Below are 18892 nucleotides of genomic sequence, written 5' to 3'. Positions count from 1 at the left end.
ACATTTGATAGATCACAGATGATACAGCAGAAAAATTGAACTAGTAAAAATTCTTGGTAACTTTGACCTTGAAGCTAGTTAGGAAGTTACTATGAAGAAATAATGATAAGTTATTGATATTATGATTTGATAGGTGGGGACAATAAAATACAGACTGTTTTTAAAGTATAACTGGTTTATAAACTGCAGAGTAAAATATCAACAAGTGTATGCCCTTTCAATCAGTGTTTGTTTATGCTGTCTGGAATAAGACACAGAATGTTAAACAATATTCATAGTAAAATGAAAACAAAATACCGATTTGTTCTTTTATGCAATATTCTGCCTATACACAGATAAATGTAGTTTCTAACAATAATCTATGTGTAGGTATGCATAGGTAAAAGTTGCCACCAACAACCAGCAATTTAGACTTTTGTACACACAATGAAGCAGAGCTCAGCTGAACACCTATAGTGCCCTTAGTGTTTTTCCTGGTAAGTTTTCAAGCAGATGATCTAGGCAGGTGAGAATTACTTAGCAGTGATACTTGACTTGCTGATTAAAGGTATTTAGAAAGAGCCTATGTTTGGGTATTATGTACCTTGTGAGTTTTCCTCAGAAAACTAGCCTTTAGAAGCAAAATTAAGTAGAGTTCATAATATGCCCAATGAAATTCTTTAGGTAGGCATGACTAAATGCACGTCTAATACCCATTCTCCACTTTTTCCTAACAACCATGATTTTGTTGGACATTTCAATGTGCTCAGCTTAAAACAAAATAAATTAATATTTCATAGTCTTCCTTACAGCTAAGGATACACGTATGACAAAGGTCTGGCCAATGAAATGCAAGCAGAAGTCATATGCAGATTTCTGACATTTTTCCAGAATAAACACTACCCTCTTCTTCTTTCCTCTCATCTGAAATAAAGATATAATTACTAGAGCTAACGCTGTAACAGCCATCAGGGAACCATGCAGAAGGGGCCAAGAAAACTACAAAGACCTCTGTTCTGCTCCCTCAAGGTGTAAAACCAGTGCTGGCAACTGAATACCACCAGACTTCCTATGTGAGAAAAATAAACACATGTTTTTTAAACCCAAACTTTTAAGATGCTTAATTAATTTTAATGGAAATTTACTCCCTGAATGAATCACCCCTCAGGAGCATGAACCATTTCTTATCCATCTCTACTCCCAAGTCTGACTTATATTATTTTCTCAACCAAATAAGAATGAATGGATGCTCTTTTGTGGTCTAGTGGTTAGGATTCGACCCTTTCACACCCAAATAAGAATGAATGAATGAATACTTTAATGAACAAAGCAATCATTCTACTGTTAGTGGCAACACATATTTGAAATGTTTGAGAGAAAAAATATCAAACACTATGTGAGATAGCATTGATTTGATTCGAAACAGATTATTGAGCATCAGAAGTCACAGAATACACATTGAGACATTTCAAAAACAGTTACTTTTCTAGCTGTGTCAGCAAGGTAAAGACTTCTATGTAAGCCAGCTTGCTGTATGAAGAGGCACTAAAATTTCAGAATTAGACCTGGTTGAATTAACTGCTTTCCTGTGATCACCTACATTGGAAATGTGGAATAAATTAAAAGTGGCAATGGAAAGAATCAGTAGAATCCTCCTTAGCCAATGGGAAATGTGGGGATAGAAGAAATGCAGTAGGAGAGTGAAAGTTCAGCCCTTCCTCTTTCAGAAGGTCTCCAGCAGTATGCAAGATTGACAGATAAGTAAAGGAAGCGTCTCTCCTACTCCACTCAGGAACTTTTTGTATCAGGACCCTTGATCCCACTGATCTATTTCAGAATTCAGAAAAGTCTAAGCTTTCAAAAAGGATCTCTGTAATAAAAAGCTTAGAGACCCCTTTACACCTTTATACTCAGTGGCTCTTGGACCAGCAGCCATTAGCACAACTCGTGAAAGTACGGAATCTCAGACTACTGACTGGAATGATTCCTTTGCATATTAAAGTCTGAGATAAACCATGATACAAGATATTATTAAAGACTGTCTGTCTTGATGTTTGAATAATTTTTTACTATATTTAAACCAGTCTAGACAATAGAAAATTACTTTTCCCTTTAGATGGAAAAATTTATTAGTAATTGATTGAGGGATTTAAAATTTCTTCATGTTCTAGGTATCAAATCATTTTTTAATGACTCATGTAACTTCTCCATACAATTTTATACAATGATTTTTAATTGTCTTGAAATACATGTATAAATGAAAGAAACTAGACTCCTTTTCTCTTTGGAGGTTGGGAGAGATATGTCATTCACCAGAGTTGTGTTTACCAAATCTAAAAACTGGTCTCTCTAGTAATGTTGTATGCTCTTTGGTTTCTATTTCAGAGTGAGGGGTTTTTTTGTTTTGTTTTGTTTTGTTTTTTGTTGGTTTGTTTTTGACAGACAGAGTGGACAGTGAAAGAGAGAGAGAGAGAGATCTTCCTTTTGCCGTTGGTTCACCCTCCAATGGCCGCCGCGGCTGGCGCCCTGTGGCTGGCGCATCACGCTGATCTGAAGCCAGGAGCCAGGTGCCTCCTCCTGGTCTCCCATGCTGGTGCAGGGCCCAAGCACTTGGGCCATCCTCCACTGCACTCCCTGGCCACAGCAGAGAGCTGGCCTGGAAGAGGGGCAACGGGGACAGAATCCGGCGGCCCGACCGGGACTAGAACCTGGAATGCCGGTGCCGCAGGCAGAGGATTAGCCTATTGAGCTGCTGCGCTGGCCCAGATGATGATTTAATTATCCTTTTTTTCCCTTTTGCTAAAATACTTTCTGTATTTTTAAAGTTTTGTTTACTTGTATTTGAAAGAATGGGAGGAGAGAAAGAGAGACACTTCCATCTACTGGCCCACTCCCCAGATGCCTTCAACAGAGAGGGCTGAGCCAGGCTAAAGCCAGGACTCCATCTGAGCCTTCCACATGGATAGCAGGGACCCAAGTATCTGAGCCTTTACCTGATACCTCCCTAGATGTACATAGCATGAATTTGAAACCAGGCATTTTGATATGGGATGAGAGTGTCCCAATGGTTACTTAACTACTGTGCCACAATACTCAGTCCTTGCCAATGTACTTTTACTTGTAAGTAAGTTCTGGATAGATGGCATGAGAAAAAGCCAAATGATTTGACTAGAAGGGAGATGATTCATTTTCCTTGAGTTTACTGTCAGTTTCAGACATTCCTAAAGAAAATGAATTTATAGTGAAGTCAAGAAATTGATACTCTTTCTGCAGACCATCCATATCCCAGAAATGATAGAACTGTGAACGTAGTCAATATCTCAACATTTCTTCAAAAAATATGTCAAGGTAGGCACAGAGTGACTTACCCAAGCCTCATTTCTCTCATCCACAGATAAACACATTCTTTGGAAGTAGTGTTTACAATTTTAAACATTCCAGGCCAGGTGTACAGAAAAAAATCTAGTTGCTTTATTGTCTCTGTATCCTATTGGATTTTCCTTACTACCTAGAGGAAGCAAGGCACTATGCTCACAAACCTCATCAATTTCATCTTGTACAATATTTAGTCTATTTAGGTAAATGCTCAGCCTCTTTTAGTTGAAATGCTCAGACCTTTGAAAGTCCATTCTTGCCCAATAACTCTCCAACAAGGCCCTTGAACATATAGGAACAGGGTAAGTCTTACATGACCTCATGATACCCTCTCAGAATATTGTCCTTAAATTAACACCTTGTGTTGTCTTCATTTTCTCCAGAGGAGAGGTTGCCGTGGGCTTCCTGGTGGCTCAGGCACCATGAGATGGGACTGGTTCTGCCATTCAGTTTGCAGCCTAGTATGTCTTGCCTCACCAAGGGCCGCACTGGTACTGACACCTCCTAGGACTAAGACTAAGAATGTTCTTCATGTATATTTATGTCTTGATCCAGGCTACTCTGATGCCTTGTTCAGGCTCAATGGTAGACCCACCGCCACATTTCAGCCCACTGCCCACATTTGCAAATCTCAGGATCTACAAAAGATACACAGGAATCTCTGGGTTCCCCATTTGGCTTCCTTGCTATGTTCTTCCAATAAGATGAGCCATTTCCCTAGGCAGTGGTGTAAGCAGATGCCAGTAAGGCAAAATTCTACAAAGCTGATATGGGGGATACAAGAGTCTTTTTTTTAAAGATTTTTTTATTTATTTGCAAGGCAGAGTTATAGACAGAGAGAGAGGTCTTCTATCTGCTAGTTCACTCCCTAAATGGCCGCAAAGGCCAGAGCTGCACCGATCTGAAGCCAGGAGCCAAGAGCTTCTTCTGGGTCTCCCACATGGGTGCAGGGGCCCAGGGACTTGGGCCATCTTCTACTGCTTTCCCAGGCTATAGCAAGGAGCTAGATGGGTATAGGAGCAACTGGGACATGAACCGGCACCCACAGGGGATACTGGTGCTGCAGGTGGAGCCTTAGCCCAGTACACTGACCAGGATACAAGAGTCTTATACTCAGTCTTCTCATTGTTCTTTCTTTCCTTCTTGTAAGAACACAAAAGTCTTACATTTTATCTTTTTGTTTTCTCTGTTTTCTTCAAACATCTCTAAGGCTAGAGTGTGTAGATTGCTGGTTTTCAAAGTCAAACATGTTTCAGCATCCTATAAGGAAAAATGAGACAAACTTAAAACTATTTCTGTTTTAATGTTATAACCTTGTATTTTCCTGTTTTATTTTTTTAACTCATTAAACTCAAGTGTAATGCTCAAGTAGAGATGTAAATCTTTCTACTTCAGAATGTAAAATAATGTAAGAGACTACGTCCTCATGGAAGGGAAATGTTACAGAAAAGCCTTTTTTGAAAGCCTCTGTCCCAGCTAGTGACCTGATATTTTTCATAGAGAATTATCTGGAAATATAAATGCTATCTTAATTATTGCTCAGTGAAAAACCATGAAGGGATAGAGGAAGCAGTGGCCCTAATGGGGAGAATCTTTCCACTGATATTTTTAAGATTTGTGTGCATATGGTGATTTTTCCAAAAAAAGCAGATTGATTTTTACTTGATTCTAATTCTCAGCAACCAATTTGGTTCCTTATTGTTGGCAACTCAGGTGGATTGCTTCCACAGCTGCCATCCCCCTCTACTTTGGTTTGCTTTTGGGTGATGAAATTTGTAGTAAGACTGGTGATTTTTATGAGTATGATCACATTGCCATCCCTTTAGCCAAAAAATAAAAGCCTTGGTGGAAAAACTCTATTTTTGTGGCAATGAATAAGGCATTCTATGGTCTGGGAATGCTGACCTTGGCAGTAGCACTCTGCCCATGGAAGAAAGTTTAAATCTGCAATACATCTCTATTCCAAGAGGACCTAGATCTGTCTTCTCCTCCTTGGAAAATAGGCTAGCTATTTCCCCCAGGAATCATGGTATATCAGGACTCATTGTGGTCCTCTGTGCCACAGCAATGACCACTGTCAGATCAGCCTTGGTGATTTGAATTCCATGATGTTGAGCTCAAAAGTAGTCATATTTCTACCATTATGAAAGTTTTATGGTTCCTCCTTACGGTTTTGAATGTGGAGTCCAAAGTCCTAAACTTATTTCCTTTTTATAAGCTAACACAATCAGATAGCATACTGGATTATCTTTGTGATCAGCATTGTACATAGCAATCAGGTACAACTGCTACTTGATCATTCAAAGCTTTGCTCTCCATAGGGTCATGATCTCATACCTACACCAGCGTTAATTTGAAAGTCTTAACACCACTGCTTGTCTCCCATTACTAGGGTACAGTTTCTATCTAGCAAGAAAAGTCATTTATGTGTTTATAATATATGTGAGCATCCCTCATTTCAAAATTTCCTCCAGAAAGTCTGTTTCCTGAGCATTCTCTTGATTCCAAGCACTGTATCAGTTCAGGTCTTAACAACTGAACACAGGCACAGAGCAGGGCAGAGAATGTGAATGAGAATGTGAATGACGGAGCTGACAGGTAGATCAATAAACAGGACACTCAACAAGGGCCAATAACCTACAACTTATTTGTATTAATATTTATATGGAAGACTTTCTTATTGGTTCTGATAGTCTTTCTTGAAGATATTCACATGATTCTTCCTTTCTAACTTGTTTCACTTACCCACAGTTCTAGCCTTTGGCCTTTATTGATCTTGTGACAACCTGACTGAATGCCTGGCCTCACCACCAGATTAATAGCCCAATAGAGAGACCACTGCAGAAGTCCTTGGTGTGAGCATTCTTGACCACAAGAATTGTGCACTCAAGAGTTGTTTATTTTAGGTTCCAGGACAAACTTGACACAGACTCCTTATCCCCTTGTTCTCTTAAAATTGTTTTTCTATCACATGGGATGTTGGTTGGCCCAACATGATGGAGCTTGACATAATGGGTATCAGGAGAGTCAGGAAAATATAGGGGGAAATTTTTCAAGGAAGAAAAAGCATAAAACCTTCTGCCAGATCTTTGATTCTAGATTTGTTGGAAACTAAGACCTACCACCATAAGCTTTTGTCGACAAAGCAAACTGAGTGGTGCTAAGAAATCTTTGACATGTGTAAATTGGCAGCTAAGTTTCTTCTGATTCAGCAGCAATTTCTTAAGATTCTTGGCATGTTTGTTAGAGGTTATGAAACACAAAAGCTCCTGTTTCTTTTAAGACAGTATAGGTCCTGTTTGGTGATTGTGACAATTTAGCAGTCATTAGTCACAACTGACAGCTCAGGAACTAAGTAGGGGGATGGGGCTTGCACAGCCCAGGTGTTCCCATAAAGCTAACAGACAGACTTCAGGTTAGGGAAATCACCCATATGCCATTGCCTTGTAAGCGATGGTTTCTTCTTGACTCCTGTTGATCTCAATTAGGTACCCAGTGTTTTAACACCACTTCAAACTCATAGCATTAGTGATCAGTTGATTTGCTTAGTAAAAAAGAACTTAGTTTTCATAGACAGAAATATGGCTCAGACTCCTTAAAAGTTCAGCTTTCTGTCTTTCATGATCTTGATTAAGGCCACAAATTCAATCAAGTCACACGTGCATTGCAAGGATGGAGCAATAGAGTACAGATGGACTAGTGCAATTCCTTCAAAAAGTGTTCCTGAGTATCTTACATGTTCTGTTCTGGAACACCATACAGGACATTATCACAATCATCTCTAGCCAAATTTCCTGTAGAAGGAAGAGGAAAGCAGCTTTAAACTCTGGTTTTAATACAAAATAAATATGGTAGGCCCCCTCCCCTCTTATTCATGGTTTTGTTTTCCATTATTTTAATTATCAGAGTCAACTATGATCTGAAAATATTAAATGAGAAGTTGCAGAAATAACTCATAAATTTTAAATTGAGTGCCATTTTAAGTAGTGTGATGAAATCTCATTCAATCCCACATCAGGAAGTGAATCATCCCATTTTGCAGTATAACCACACTATACCACTACCAACTTATTACTCAGTAGTCTATGCATAGGAAAAATCTGTAATATATAGATATAGATATAGATATAGATATAGATATAGATATAGATATATAGGTTTGATATTATCCACAGTTTCAAGCATCACTGAGTATCCTGGAACATTGCAGGTAAGGGAGGTCTACAATGTTCATTTGAAGCATCTTCATTATCGTGAGAAAGTAATCTTGCCTGGAATGCATTCCATTTCACCAACATTTGTTGAGGGTCTACTATGTGTCCAATACTATGTATCCAACACTACTATGTGTCCAACACTAATACTACATTGTAGCAGTAGCAACAAACATAAATAAAAAAAATCACAAAATCCTTGCCTTCACAAAACCTATATTTTTTTAACATTTTAAAAAGTGTTTTTAAAACATTGTATTAAAATACAGTGTACATGCCAACAAATGTACATAAGTAAACAGATAAATGAGTTTTTGTGGTCATCTAGTGGCACTCATAACCAACACCCATGAAGCCTATATTTCAGAGAAAAGAGACAGATATTCAAAATTATAACAAACATGTAAAGTATATAAAATGACCAAAGTATTGGAAAGAAATCAAGCAGGAAGAAGGGCATCAGGAAAGCAGGCAGAGATAAACACTTTGGTCAAGGTTTGACTTCACAGAAAAGAAGCCAACATTTGAGCAAGAATCTGAAGCAGGTGAAGATGAGAATCCCATGGAGATCAGGAGAGGCCAATGCAGAAATGGGCTATCAAAGGGACAGAGGAGCCATAGTGTGGGCTATGTGTCACCATGAGGGCTCTGTGTTTTACTCTCTATAATGTTAAAAACCACTGGAGGATTTTGAACTCACTGGTGACTCTTTTCAAAATATGTTTTAGGATCATTCTGCTAAAATTGCTCTAGCTGCCTCGTTGAAACTGACTGCAAGGAAGCAAAAGGAGAGGCAGAGAATCCAATAAGGAAGCCATTGTAGTGATCCAAATGAGAGGTGATGGTGGCTTGGGCAATGGAGAAGCAATGGAAGTAACAGAGATGGTCAGATTTCTAATATATTTTGCAGCTAAGACTGACAGATTTTGCTGATGGGTAAGAACTGTGGTGGGAAAGAGTAAAAAGAGTTGAGCTGCATCCCAATGATTTTGGACTGAGCAACTGGATGGCTGAGTCTAATGTGTAAGTAGAATCAACTGGCCAATAAATCAAAGCAGGTACAAGGTGGATTGTTTATTCTCACATGCCAAAAGATGCTAATATTTGGCTATTTTCTTTTGTCTATCATCAATAAGCATACGTTAACTACTGGGATGCAATATACAAAGGACAAGATATAGTCTGCACTTATTTAAGTTTCAAAACAGCAAATAGTGTTCCTTTCTTGTTCGTTGGGAATTTGCATTACCCTCAGTCAGCCTGCGGGTTGAGATTGGCAGGAAGAATGCTACTGTTTTTTCTGAGCCTTAATGTGGGCTTTTGCCTATACTAAGAATCTAGAGCTATGAAAGAGGAAAGGCAAACATGCATGTGTGAGCAGAAACAAAATAACATAACACAATACTTACTTGAGGGATTAATGTCAACATAAGTTGAATCATGTTATAAAGATTTTTGTCTTTCAGAGTGTGTTTTTCTTTCTTCCCCATAAATTTTGGCACTTTCTGCTCTAAAAAGATGGGCAAGGTAACAAAAATTTAGGAAAAAGTAATAAAATCTATAAATTCTGTTATCCATTATTCCAATGATTAGACTACATTTTCCAAAAGCAATCCCAGAATTTAATTCTACTTTTAAGGAAACACAAAACTCTGGGAACGTCAAGGAAATAGTATGGTTTTCTGTACCGTTATCCCCTCAATCAGTACCTTGCTGTGGGCATCCGCTACAGCAGTTTTTAAATCATGTGAAAGAAGTTTTGAGAAATGGAAAAAATGCAGGCCCCAAAGTCCATCAGATTCAGAGTGTAATCATGGAGAAGTAAGTAAAACCCTCTAAACCTCAATTTCTGTGAAAGATACTGGATAATGTTGCTATAATAATACTGAACTGATGACAGAGAATTCCTAACAGGGTTACTGTGAGCTCCAATTGATAAATATAAAAATGTGTAAAAACATGGATTTAACAGGAACAATCATCACTGCCATCATTTTCAGTAGATATAGAAGCAGAACCTCAGTAAGCATTACAACAACTCTAAAGCAATGGGATTTTGAGATTTACCCAAGTTGATAATAAAAATTCTTTATTGTAAAATGAGGTCTGACTTCCAAGAACAAATGAGTGAACATTATTCCATTTCTCCGGGGGGTTCTCTCATTTTTTTCTGGCCAAGGTGGGCTGTTGTATGCTCCCAAACATGATCTGTCTGTACTTCATTTGCTAGATCATGAATCCAAACAACATAGAAATTTAGTGACACTAATTATTCTTCAAGCTCTTGAATTTGATGTCAAAACACAATATCACAAAGAAAATAAGCAGATTATTCTGATACACAAGAGAAAAAGTTTCAAAACTCTATTCTTCTCTAATGAGAGAGAAAAAGAGAGAAAAAGTATGGTGGATACTGTTGTAATCTCTCAGTACGCTTTCCCTGCATTCTTCATACAGACTCGGGCACCTCACTTGATTGTAGGGTTTGGCACATATAGACTGGTTAGACTTCTCTAGAATTTTTCAAAAGTTCAAAAAGATTAGTGAAAGTCTATTTTTAGGCTAAAACTAAAACTAAAAAGAGTGTGAGTTAGAGAGCTCACACTCACTGTATAGGCTAATGGCACTCAAAAGTGTAATCCCTGAACCATCAGCATTAGATCACCTGAAAATTTATTAAGAATGTAAATTCTTAGGCCTCACCCCCAAACCTACTGAAACAGATGCTCTAGAAGAGAATCCAGGGATATGTTTAACTAAGCCTTTCACTAAGCTTTGAAAGCCACTGCTATATCTTTTCACTGGAGAATTTAGGACCTTTACATTCAAGGCTGTTATTGATAAGTAACGACTTAGTCCTGTCATTTTTCCATGAATGTTCCAATTGTTTGCTTTGAATTTCCTCTGTACTTTTACTATGAGATTTTCTGCCTTCTCATTCTTTCATAATGATGACTATCTTTCTCTATTTCTGTGTGTAGCACACAGAAATACTTAATACTTAATCCTAAAGTATTATTTGTAAGGCTGAACGAGTGGTGACAAATTCTTTCAATTTCTGTTCGCTTTAGAAGATCTTTATTTTAGCTTCATTTATAAATGAAAATTTTTCTGAATACAATATTCTGGGTTGACAGCTTTTTTTTTCTTTCAAGACTTGGGACTATGTCTCTCCATTCTCTTCTAGCCTGTAGGATTTCTGAAGAGAAATCAGCTGTCAGTTTAACTGAGACCTTTGAAGGTAATCTCCTGTTTCTCTTGTGCACATTTTAGAATACTATGATTAGTAGTGTGTTAAGCCTGTGACTACAGAGTGGCTTGAAATTATGCCTTTGCAAAAATTAAAGAAGAAAAAGGAAAGGAGGGAGAGGGATTGAGGGAGGGAGAGGAGGAGAGAGGAAAGTATGATTGTCTTCTTGCAACTCTACCTATGAAATACATGAAATCTCTTTTCTTTATATTAATAAAAAATTTTTAAATTATTCAAACCTAAAAAAGTAAATAAAACCCCTGCTGTGTGCTAATCTCAATACATGAGTCTTGGGGCCAGTGCTGTGGGCACAGTGGGTTAACGCCCTGACCTGGAGTACTGGCATCCTATATGGGCGCCAGTTCAAGACCCGGCTGCTCCTCTTCCAATCCAGCACTCTGCTATGGCCTGGAGAAAGCAGTGGAAGATGGCCCAAATCCTAGGTCCCCTGCACCCACGTGGGAGACCCAGAAGGAGCTTCTGGCTCCTGGCTTCAGATATGCGCAGCTCCAGCCGTTGTGGCCATCTGGGGAGTGAACCAGAGGATGAAAGAACTCTCTCTCTCTCTCTCTTTCTTTCTCTCTCTCTCTGCCTCTCCTCTCTCTGTGTAACTCTGACTTTCAAATAAATAAATAAATCTTTAAAAAATATACATGAGTCTTTAAGCATATGAAATTCTCTGCTGGAAAAAAAAAAATGGAGCCTGTGGCACATGTAAATTATGTTGTTATACCATAACAGAGTCCTGGACTATTTGCATTCTATGTGATTTATTAAAGAAAAAAGAGAAATGTTTTGAATGTGTATTAATTTCTGATTTAAAAGAACTTGAGATTTATACATTAAAATATAATATTTGCTTGTCGTAAACCTCCACCTACCCAATTCACCCCTCACAACTGAATTTGTTTCAGATTAAGATCTTGCCTACATTTATAACTGCTGCACAGAATCCAGGAAAGTACAGCCTACATGAGGAGTTTGAATCCAAGCTCTCATGCAAATGTCTCTCTGCACTGTAACTTTTAATCCAGAGGCCATAAAACAGCTATTTTTAATAATAATGCATACATTAGAAGTCCCATGAGGTGTGTGGGAAGCCAACGTGTTTGTTCCTGAATCCTCAAGCTCGAGTGTTCAAACACTTGGTTAAAGCATGCTGAGAGAGACAGAAGAGGATAGCGAGGACTATGGCCAACTGAATCATGCCTACATGCTATTAATTAAGAGATGTTAAATTCAAAAATTGTGAAAACATTGTGCAGGCCAAATAAAGCATGTCAATTACTGAATCCAAGTTAAGGGTCCTATTTCATTAATTTGGTTTTTCCCTATTGCATTTCAGTAGTTGCAAACTTGTTAACTCAGGGGTAGAATGGACCCAGACAATTACAGAAGCAATAAAGGATTGCTCTATGTAAAACATGGATGTTTCTTACCCAAGTTAGTCCTTTCTAAGAAGCAGGCTAAAAATCTGAAGGCAAATTTTTCCTCTTCCTCCTTAAAAAATTTCATTTAGTTGAGAGGGTGGAGAGATGGAAGCAGGGAGAGGAAGAGAGAAAAAAAGAAGACAAGATGAGACAAGAATTCTTCCATCCTCCAGTTCACTCTCTAAATGCCTGCAGCAGCCAGGGCTGGGACAAGCTGAAACCAGGAGTTCAGAACTCACTTTGGATCTCCCAAGTGGATCACAGAGGCCCAACTACTTGAGCCACCATCTGCTGCCTCCCAGGGTACGCGTTAGCAGAAAGCTGGAATCAGAAGCAGAACTGGGACTCAAACGCAGCCCTGAAATGCAGGATGTGAGTGTCTTAACCACTGCCCCAGATGCCCTCCCTTTCTTCTTTTTAAAAGTCTCATTCAGATAAAATTCACATACCATATATTATAGGCTGAGTTGTGCCTCCACACCAAGTTTATATACTGAAATCCTAAACCCCAGGGAGTCAGACATAGCCATGTTTGTAGGGAGGGTCTTTACACAACTGATTTTAAAATGAAGTCATAAGGGTGAGCACTCAGGGGCTGGCACTATGCCATAGTGGGTAAAGCTGCTGTCTGCAGTGCCAGCATCCCATATGGGTGCCAGTTCAAGACCCAGCTGCTCCACTTTTGATCCAGATCTGTGCTATGGCCTGGGAAAGCAATAGAAGATGGCCAAAGTCCTTGGGCCCCTGCACCCATGCAGGAAACCTGGAAGAAGCTCCTGGCTCCTGGTTTCAGATGGGCCCATTTGGCCATTGTGGCCATTTGGGGAGTGAACCAGCAGATGGAAGATTCTCTCTCTCTCTCCTTCTCTCCCTCTGTAACTCTGCCTTTCAAATAAATAAATAAATCTTGAAAAAAAAAAAAGATTGCGCACTCATCCAAGGTGACTTCTGTCCTTACAAAAAGAGGAAATGTGAACCAAGATATGTAAAGGGAAGGGGTTGTGAAGACACAGGAAGATCACCTCCGATTAGCCAAGGAGAAGAGCCTGGAACAGACACTTCCCTCAGAGTCCTCAGAAGAAACCAATCATTCAGCTCCTTGATCAAATTTTAGCCTCCACAGCTGTGAGAAAAATTAATTTCTGTTGCCTAAACTCCTCTCCTCAGTTTGTAGGACTTGGTTACAGCAGCCTTAGTAAGCTAATAATCCATCATCCAAAATATCCATTTAAAGTATGCAACTTAACGGCTTTTAGAACAATCTCAAAGTATGGTCAATCATCACCACAGTCAATTTTGGAACATTTTCATCACCACAAATGAAAGCCTGTAACCCTTAGCTCTCAACATCCTATCACCCTAGTATTATTAATTTTTTTGCCTCTAAAGATTTACCTATTCTGGAATTTCTGTGAAAATAGAATCATAGAAGGTGTGGTATTTTATGACTGACTTCTTTCACTTAGCATGCTTTCAAGGTGCATTATTGTGGTGGCATGTATCAGTAACACATTCCTTTTTATGGTTGTTTACTACTTTTTTTTTATTTGAAAGACAGAGTTACAGATTTTGTGTGGAGACGAAGACTGTGTGATTGTGGCCTTGTTGCCTACCTCGAGCAGTGGTGGGCCTCTCGGTGTAGAACTTGGGAATGGGAGATTCAGAATCGAATCTCTTCTCCCTCCCCCTCCTGTGAGATTTTTTTTGATCTTCAGCTACATTTTTCAGCTTTGTGAAGAACCTAGCATCAAACACAATGGCAAGCAATGTTACCAACAAGACAGATTCTCGCTCCATGAACTCCCGTGTATTCATTGGAATCTCAGCACTCTTGTGGGCAAGAAGTCTGATGTAGAGGCAATCTCGAAGTATGGCAAAATTGTGGGCTGCTCTGTTCATACAGGCTTTGCCTTTGTTCATTATGTTAATGAGAGAAATGCCTGAGCTGCAGTAGCAGGAGAAGATGGCAGAATGATTGCTGGCCAGGTTTTAGATATTAATCTGGCTGCAGAGCCAAAGTGAACCAAAGAAAAGCAGGTGTGAAATGACCTGCAGTGGAGATGTACGGGTCAGTACCAGAACACCCTTCTCCATCCCCTCTACTCAGCTCCTCTGTTGACTTGCACTATGATTTTCAACGGGATTATTATGACAGGATGTACAGCTACCCAGCATGAGTTCCTCCTCCTCCTCCTCCTATTGCTCGGGCTGTAGTGCCCTCCAAACGCCAGCGTGTATCAGGAAACACCTCAAGAAAGGGCAAAAGTGGCTTCAGTTCCAAGAGTGGACAACGAGGATCTTCTTCCAAGTCTGGAAAGTTGAAAGGAGATGACCTCCAGGCCTTCAGAAGGAGTTGACCCAGATAAAACAAAAAGTGGATTCTCTGCTGGAAAGCCTGGAAAAAAATGAAAAGGAGCAGAGCAAACAAGGAGTAGAGATGAAGAATGATAAGTCAGAAGAGGAGGAGCAGAGCAGCAGCTCCCTGAAGAAGGATGAGACTAATGTGAAGAGGAAGTCTGAGGGGGGTGCAGATGACTCTGCTGAGGAGAGGGACCTGCTGGCTGATGATGATAATGAAGATGGGGATGACCAGCTGGAGTTGATCAAGGATGATGAAAAAGAGGCTGAGGAAGGAGAGGATGACAGAGACAGCGCCAATGGCGAGGATGACTCTTAAGCACATAGTGGGGTTTATGAATCTTATCCCATTATTTCTTTACCTAGGTGCTTGTCTAAGATCAACATTTTCACCAGATCCTCTCCCCTAGTATCTTCAGCACATGCTCACTGTTTGCCCCATCCTTGTTCTTCCCATGTTCATTAATTCATAATGCCCTGCGCTTAGTCCCATTTTCACTTCTTTTGATGCTCCTAGTAGTTTTGTTAAGTCTTGCCCTGTAACTTGTGCTTTTAATTTTGATACCTCTTTATGACTTAGCAATAAAAAGGATGTCTGGTTTTTATCATCTGTCTCCAAAATAATCTCTTGTTAATGTAGGGAGTACAGTTCTTCCCATTCATGAGCTCAGTAGTTGTTTCCCTAAGTGCAAAAGCCATCTCATTTAGTTGAGTAGCACCTGAGAGTGGCTTTGAGTTAGAAGAGGTAGAAGTGTGAGTGTTCTACTCCACATAGGAGTGCTGTGTGGGGCTGTTCAACACAACTGTAACAATGTATTTTTGTGAATGAGAGTTGGCATGTCAAATGCATCCTCTAAAAAAAAGTAGTGTAATAGTCTTAATATTTGTTTTCTAAAGTTGATACTGTGGATTATTTCTCTGAACAGCCTGATGTTGGAACCCTTTTCTCAAAATAAACAAGTCCTTATTAAACCAGGAATTTGGAGAGAAAAGAAAAAGAAAGAGTTACAGAGAGAGGTAGAGACAGAGAGACAGGTCTTCCAACTGCTGGTTTCACTCCCCAAATGGCTGAGATGGTCAGAGCTGGGCCAATTCAAAGCCAGGTGCCAGGAGCTCCTTCCAGGTCTCCCACACAGGTACAGGGGCCCAAGCACTTGGGCCATCTTCCATTGCTTTCCCAGGCCTTAAGCAGAGAGCTGGATTGGAAGAGGAACAGCCAGGACACCAACCAGCACCCACATGGGGTGCTGGTGCTGCAGGCAGAGGCTTAGCCACTACACCACAGCGTTGGCCCGGTTACTATTCCATTTCATGGGCATAGCACATACACTTTAATCCATTCATCAGTTGATGGACATTTGAGTCGTTTTCACCTTTTGGGTGTTATGAATAATGCTGCTATAGATATTCACATAGAAAATTTCATCATAAAGAGAAAACCCTTGGGGCTGGCGCCGTGGCTCACTTGGTTAATCCTCCACCTGCGGTGCCGGCATCCCATATGGGCGCCGGTTCTAGTCCCGGCTGCTTCCTCTTCCAGTCCAGCTCTCTGCTGTGGCCCGGGAAGGCAGTGGAGGATGGCCCAAGGGCTTGGGCCCTGCACCCGCATGGGAGACCAAGAAGAAGCACCTGGCTCCTGGCTTTGGATCTGTGCAGCGCCGGCCGTAGCGGCCATTTGGGGAGTGAACCAATGGAAGGAAGACCTTTCTCTCTGTCTCTCCCTCTCACAGTCTGAAACTCTACCTCTCAAATAAATAAATAAAATCTTTTAAAAAAAATAAAAATAAATCTACTGATCTACTGCAGGGACTGGCAACACTGACAACCCATCTGGGCACCAGTTCATGTCCTTTCTGCTCTAACTTCTTTTTTTTTTTTTTTTTTTTGACAGGCAGAGTGGATAGTGAGAGAGAGAGAGACAGAGAGAAAGGTCTTCCTTTTTGCCATTGGTTCACACTCCAATGTGACTCCACATCTCACACTCCACATCTCGCTGATCTGAAGGCAGGAGCCAGGTGCTTCTCCTGGTCTCCCATGTGGGTGCTGGGCCCAAGGACTTGGGCCATCCTCCACTGCACTCCCTGGCCACAGCAGAGAGCTGGCCTGGAAGAGGGGCAACTGGGATAGAATCCGGAGCCCCAACCGGGACTAGAACACGGTGTGCCGGCACCGCAAGGCGGAGGATTAGCCTGTTAAGCCACAGTGCCGGCCTGCTCTAACTTTCAATCAAGCTCTCAGCTAATGGCCTGGGAAAAGCTCAGAAGATGGCCCAAGTATTTGGGACCTTGCCACCCATGTGTGAGACCCAGATGAATCTCCTGGCTCCTGGCTTCAGCCAGGTCCAACCTTAGACATTGCAACTATCTGGGGAGTGAACCAGAGGATGGAAGACCTGTTTCTGTCTCTCCTTCTCTCTTTCTCTCTCTATAAATCCAACTTTCAAAACAAATAAATCAATCTTTAAAAATAATAATAATAAAATTAAAAATAAAACCTACTCCACTTCATGGAATACTTATAAAATATTTTGAATTCTCCTAATGGGATATTTTTTTCCACAAAATGCAAAACATTAAATTTGATGAGCTAGCTTTAATGCTATTTTAAAGGCAATCATATATATATATATATATATATACATATATATGTCAATATATTTAATTTACCATAGGATAAATATAATACATATATATTTGAACAAGAAATTTTATATATACATGATGTTATATGTTATTTATTAGTATAGATAAATTGTATCGCTGAGAGTTTAAATTTTCTTAAAAAAACTCACATTGTCTTAAATTTATTTTTTTTCCTACATGGAAAGGCTATGAAGAAAGATTCCACTGAGACATGAGGTATTTTGTAAATAAAATGATTCCTCATAAAATTGATAACACTTCATTTGAACAAAGGTTTAGGAAAATGTTGTAGTTCTCAGTTTTAAAAGTTTAAAATTCATGCATTTTTTTTCCAGGTAGTGTTTTTGGTTTGATTTTAAAAGATCATGAAAGGAAATGATTGGGAAGCTTCTGCTGGCTGGCATGGAAATTGGCATGGAAATTTAAAGTGATGGAAGTTTTGCTAGAATTTAATTTCTATGTAAGATGGAAGGTTAGGATATTTACCTCTGGTTGATCATGTCCAGCCTTAAGATTCATTTTCAGGAATTGTTTCTAAGGTATTCTCACAGAAAATTTGGGAGAAAACTAAACTTTCACTTCCATCATTCCAAAGACTGGTTGTTTGAAACCACCTACAGCCCAGAATTAATCCCTTCTTTGGGCTGTAAGCTCCTCACCCTACCCTCTAAGTATATTCCATGTCATTCTGCTTAGTACTACAATGATTTGTTCATGAGTTGATTTCCTCTATTAGACTGTAAGCTCCTTGAAGGCCAAAAATCTTTTTTTTTTTTTGTCTATGACTCTACCTGTCAAATAAATTAAAAGAGAGAGAGAGAGAAAGAGGAAACCCACAAAAACCTCTTCCAAATGGACATAGAGATGAAAACTCCTCATTCCTTGGAGTTGATTTATAGCACATTTCCAACTTTCTTATTTTCCAGTGGGTCCTCCCATCATTCTTACTTTAAAAAAGCTATCATAGTCCATTCTCACAGGCTGATTCATGGTCTATTTGTTCAATAATTGCAAAGCACTGAGTTTACTGAAGGATATATGAGGACCCTGAGGGGAGAAGGAAAGTGTCATCATGAATGTGGCATCAGACCCACTATGAAGCCCAGGTTAGGAAAAGACACGTAGGTGAGTGGGTGGGTGAATGTGGCTGTGAAGCATAAAGGGCTCCCTAGATGTGAAAGGGCTGGCCAAATCATGCTAGGTCTGAATGTAGTGGTTGAAACTCTACCAGAAAAGGACAGGTATTTGAGTTGGGTGCAGTACACCCTGCCGATTAGCTCCTCAGGCTGTTCTGTAGTACTCACAGAAAACTGTGACAATAGAACATACTGTTTTACCATTAGCTGTAATATGAGCCAATAAGGGGGAGGGGGGGAGTAACAGGAATCTTAATAGTTACTAAATTGTATCATGAAGAGCTTGCAAATATCAGTTTATGAATACACTGATGGAGCAAGTCACCAAGTTCTTTTTTTTTTTTTTTTTTTTTGACAGGCAGAGTGGATAGTGCAAGAGAGAGACAGAGAGAAAGGTCTTCCTTTTTGCCATTGGTTCACCCTCCAATGGCCGCTGCGGCCGGCGCATCATGCTGATCCGAAGGCAGAAGCCAGGTGCTTCTCCTGGTCTCCCATGCGGGTGCAGGGC

The 18892-nt window shown here is 39.9% G+C and overlaps 1 pseudogene; it reads left to right on the top strand.

Moving 5' to 3' along the window:
• The first annotated feature begins 13896 nt into the window (after positions 1-13896).
• On the top strand, positions 13897-15091 carry LOC133771265 (heterogeneous nuclear ribonucleoprotein C-like; annotated as a pseudogene).
• The last annotated feature ends 3801 nt before the right edge of the window (positions 15092-18892 follow it).

The sequence above is a fragment of the Lepus europaeus genome, chromosome 12 (genome assembly GCF_033115175.1).
Source record: "Lepus europaeus isolate LE1 chromosome 12, mLepTim1.pri, whole genome shotgun sequence".
NCBI classification, from domain to species: domain Eukaryota; kingdom Metazoa; phylum Chordata; class Mammalia; order Lagomorpha; family Leporidae; genus Lepus; species Lepus europaeus.
This window is presented reverse-complemented; position numbering and strand designations above follow the sequence as displayed.